Raw genomic sequence first — 5,000 nt, 5'->3', positions numbered from 1 at the left:
TCTGTTTGCATGTATTAGCTCTAGAATTACCACAGTTATCCAAGTAACGTGGGTACGATCTAAGGAACCATAACTGATTTAATGAGCCATTCGCGGTTTCACCTTAATGCGGCTTGTACTGAGACATGCATGGCTTAATCTTTGAGACAAGCATATGACTACTGGCAGGATCAACCAGGGAGCTGCGTCAACTAGAGCTGAGCAGCCGGCCGCCCGGGAGTGTGTCCCGGGGGCCCGCGCGAACACGCAAGCGTCCGCTCAATCATTCTGCAAACAGGAGGAGGCTGAGCTCCCCTGCACAATACACCTCGAAACCCTCTCAGGTCCCGGCGGCGCGCAGCGCCGTCCCAAGTACTTGGTCGGGTTCGAGAGAGGCGCAATCGCCCGGAGTTAGGCGAGTAGACGCTTTCGGTGCGACCACCCGTGCTCCCAACTGAGCTTGCCGCTGCCGACAGAGGCCCGGGAGCGTGCTGTCGTGGCATTGCCGGCGGGAGACAACACGCGCCACCTACGGTGACCGGCAGCTCCAACGCCAGCGCCACAGAAGGACAAAAGCCCCACTTGGGTGCCGAAGCGAACTCTCCCAGCACAGCGCACGCGCCAACACATCCGCACAGCTGCGATACAAACCACCAGCGAGAACCGCTGGGGCGACCGAGCAGCAGACGGCGTCGCGGCGCCGAGCGCCGGGCGGCGGCGCATCCTCAACGCACACAGTCCTCAATCGGACCAGCACACTGAAGATGTCCACCGCGCTTCGCACCGGGCCCGCGAGGACCTACTTTGGCCGCACGGCGCCGCGCGCAGGGTGCGCCGGCGCGCAGCTGCGACGCCTGCCGCGTCCGTCGGCCGGCGCGCCTGCCACTGGCCGCCCCCACCAGCCGGCTGTAGCGCGTGCGCCCACGCACCGCGCGGCCAGCACGCCGGGAGGCGCCCCCTCACCGGCCGGGGACGGTCCCACCCAGCCACCGCCGCGTATCGCTTCACACCCAGATGCCGTTCAGTTTCGTCGGCATGGTGGGTATCGCTGGAACAACCGGTTAGTACCTCAACCTATCGTCGCCATCACCGATTCACCCCTAGCGAGAACAACCGCACCACAACAGGTTACCATTTGTTCATTTGCGTAACTTCACCAGAAAACGCAGGCGTCCATCGCCATTTGCAACTTCAACGATTATTGCATGCCTGTGTCAGGTGTCACGCCACACTACGTCTGCCCACATACACGCAACAAAATGTGCACGCCTAGACAATACGTGGAAGGTGGCCCCCGTACGTATGCGATGTCCATTGCTCGAACGACTGTCAACCGGCCTCTGTAGCATGTCGCAGATATGGAACGCGGTGCACCATGCCATCACGGTGTGTGAGGAGAGACGACTAGGTCCGAATACATCAACAGACAGCTCATGCTGATCGCCATCCACGGCGTCCGTTCCTCCCACACGTCTCTATGGCGTACCACACTGCAATCCAGCTCTCATAGGGAGACGACACGTAGCTGCGTGCACAATATTTGCACTGTATGGTCCGCCGTTTTTGGGCGCAGTCGTTGTGCGGTCACACATGTGCCACGATGTATCATTCAGTACATAAGGACGAATGTGCAGTACAGATTGTGGTTCACGCGTACGACATCAGCGGACAGTTGACACAGGCCGCACCACAACGTAGCCTGAGTACGTCGCATGCGAAGGGCATTGAACATGCAAACTTCTCACCAACCAGCTTGCGAAGGCAGGGGGCAAGGTGGGGACGTGGGGAGGGGCGGCATGTACGTCCTGCTGCCATCCACATTACAGTGTACAGCAGGAGCATGTGGAAAGTGAGCAAGACTTGCAAGGTGTTTAACATGAAGCGATACACAGGGGTGCGGGCAGTGCGAGTAGCGAACTATATTGCGAGGGTTGCGGGTGGGCAACACTACAGTAATTGAACGAGTCGTATAACAATTACAGAGCAGGTTTAGGCGACAACGTGGGTTACGTTAAGGCGACAACATGGGTTAGGTTAAGGCACAACATGGGTTAGGTTAAGGCACAACATGGGTTAGGTTAAGGCACAACATGGGTTAGGTTAAGGCACAACATGGGTTAGGTTAAGGCACAACATGGGTTAGGTTAAGGCACAACATGGGTTAGGTTAAGGCACAACATGGGTTAGGTTAAGGCACAACATGGGTTAGGTTGAGGCACAACATGGGTTAGGTTAAGGCACAACATGGGTTAGGTTGAGGCACAACATGGGTTAGGTTGAGGCACAACATGGGTTAGGTTGAGGCACAACATGGGTTAGGTTAAGGTACAACATGGGTTAGGTTAAGGTACAACATGGGTTAGGTTAAGGTACAACATGGGTTAGGTTAAGGTACAACATGGGTTAGGTTAAGGTACAACATGGGTTAGGTTAAGGTACAACATAGGTTAGGTTAAGGTACAACATAGGTTAGGTTAAGGTACAACATAGGTTAGGTTAAGGTACAACATAGGTTAGGTTAAGGTACAACATAGGTTAGGTTAGGTTAGGTTAGGTTACACGTTGTTGTACGGAAAGGTGTAGGGGGGGGGGGGGGCGGGGGCGGCAGGTTCGTTGATAGTGATTATAGTAAGTGAATGCTTGTGACATGATCAGATTTGTCACGTCAGGATGCACCTTTGGCTTATTAGAGGCGGCGCTCCAATTCTATGCTTGTGTGAGACCTGTGTCTTTGACTCATGTCATTGTTTGTGCGCGCTGTGACAGGAGGTACTATTGTGATGTTGGGTGCACCGTTGTATAGGACATGTGTGGGTGTTGGTGCCTGGTCTGCGCAATGGTGGATGTCGAAAGGCTGGGATATTGTATTTTCCGCACGGACCTCCTGGTCTGGTTGTGATAGTGTGGATTGTGTAATGTGGCGGAGAAGATGCACTGGATGTTGTTCCATGCTGGTGCTTACATATTGTATGTGCGCCTGTTAGAAGCAGAGAGTGGTGCGTGATCAGAGTGTCTGGCTGACGTGTGGTTCCCATTTTGGGCAGACTCTTTCAGCATGTATACGGACAGTTGTGTATATTTGCTGTAGTTTGATGGCTCTGCATTGATTACTAATCAGCGCCGTGTGTACGGGTAATCTGGTTCCAGTCCAAAATGTTCCATCTGTGTACATTAGTGACAAAGACTCCCCCCCATGCAGTGGGGCTCGGTCTGTTATAACTCTTCCGCGTAATATATTTGCCCCACGTTTTTGCGACTGCGAGTGCGAGTGCAACGCGCATGGGGACCGACATGCTGATGGCTCGGTATCGGACGCCGTACAGTGAGCAACGCGATCGCGTCTCTCGCTCGTAAGTGGTACAGGTCGCGGCTCATGTATACGGACAGCGGGAATGTCGCATATTGGAAATAACTTCTTCATGAAACGCAAGTTATAGGGGTGGATTGCACTTTACGAGTGCGGGAAACGTCCGCCGTTCATCCGCTGGAGGTGCGAGTTTGGCGGTTGGGGTGGTGCACGAACGGGTGCGGGTGGCGTCATTGCCGGTCCACGGCTTCGTGCGGCAGAGCCACTGGAGATTGGGTGCTATGGTCGACAGAGGCTGCAGCCTTTGTGGGTGGCGTCGAAAGGCGGCCACTGTGGCGCCATCGCTGTCTTAGTCGGCTTGGCGTCTCATAGATGGCGGTAGCGTCGTTGCAGGAGGTCATGTTGCGGGAGACCTACAGATGGCGGTATGTTTTGTGGTGCGGACGTAGTGTTGTCAGATGCGCATAGATGGCGGTATTGCATGTGGTGTCGCCCTATTTTCATAGATGGCGATACTGTTTTGCCGGCATGGGTGGCGTAGTTCCGTCGGATCCCTGTAGGTGGCAGTGTGCTATGTCTACTGTCGACACCCACGGCACCACTATCTATCTATCTATTTCCTAATACCTCGCCCCCCCCCCCCGCCCCTACAGACTTATCACCACACACACTAACCGCCCCGGGGACTTGCAACGACACACCCTATCCCAAGTCTATTTTCTTGCGGAGCATCATGTGTTATTATATTTTATTTCACATCCATCGGTTAGGGGTACTGGCGTTCACCGGACGGCGGCGGTGGACGCCGTGGTACCACGGGACGGCGACAACGTACCAGACCCCGCCGGGCACCGCGACCACCGCACGGCACCCACCCGACGCCGCCGCCTCCACGCGACGCCCCGGCCGGTGGGCCGACATCGACCGTCCGGCACCCACCGCGGCACCCGGCGCCGGCCGCCAAAGCGATACGCTATAGCGCGGCGGTACACACGGCGCCCGGCCGGCCGGCGCCGCCTCCCCGCGCGCACGGCGGCGGCACCCATCGCAGCGCCCACGCCAACCGATACGCCCCAGTCCGCCGCACCCACTGCAGCGCCCTGGGTGCGGCGCGCCCGCCCAGACCGATACGCCCAGAGATGCGACGTGCGGAAACTGAAAGCAAGGGGGGGCCCACGCGTACCCCTGCTGGCGACCAGCCCCTGGGGGTCTCGTCTCGCGACAAGACGAATCCCCCAAGCTAGGGCTGAGTCTCAACAGATCGCAGCGTGGCAACTGCTCTACCGAGTACAACACCCCGCCCGGTACCTAAGTCGTCTACAGACGATTCCGAGTCCCGACATCGAAATATAGACACCCATGGTCGACCGGTAGGGGCAGGGCGGCGCCGGGAACAGATCCCAGACAGCGCCGCCCGAGTGCCCCGTCCGGCAAACAAGTAGGGCCCGTACGGCGCGGCGCCACGTGGGTCGACCGCGCCTAGTAAAGTCACGTATTTTTCGAGCCTTTCGACCCTCGGGACTCCTTAGCGATATCGTTGCCACAATGGCTAGACGGGATTCGGCCTTAGAGGCGTTCAGGCTTAATCCCACGGATGGTAGCTTCGCACCACCGGCCGCTCGGCCGAGTGCGTGAACCAAATGTCCGAACCTGCGGTTCCTCTCGTACTGAGCAGGATTACTATCGCAACGACACAGTCATCAGTAGGGTAAAA

The 5,000-nt window shown here is 57.1% G+C and overlaps 1 non-coding gene across 1 annotated transcript in view; it reads right to left on the bottom strand.

Annotated features, from left to right (window-relative positions):
• LOC124733132 overlaps window positions 1-181 on the bottom strand; it is a 1,909-nt gene extending 1,728 nt beyond the window's left edge. The window contains exon 1 of the ribosomal RNA XR_007008928.1: window positions 1-181. This exon is cut by the window's left edge and continues 1,728 nt beyond it. This is a non-coding gene — a ribosomal RNA (small subunit ribosomal RNA).
• Window positions 182-5,000: the final 4,819 nt, after the last annotated feature.

The sequence above is a fragment of the Schistocerca piceifrons genome, unplaced genomic scaffold (assembly GCF_021461385.2).
Source record: "Schistocerca piceifrons isolate TAMUIC-IGC-003096 unplaced genomic scaffold, iqSchPice1.1 HiC_scaffold_1382, whole genome shotgun sequence".
Lineage (NCBI taxonomy): Eukaryota > Metazoa > Arthropoda > Insecta > Orthoptera > Acrididae > Schistocerca > Schistocerca piceifrons.
Note: the sequence above shows the minus strand (reverse complement) of the source record. Positions and strands in the feature narration are given on the sequence as shown.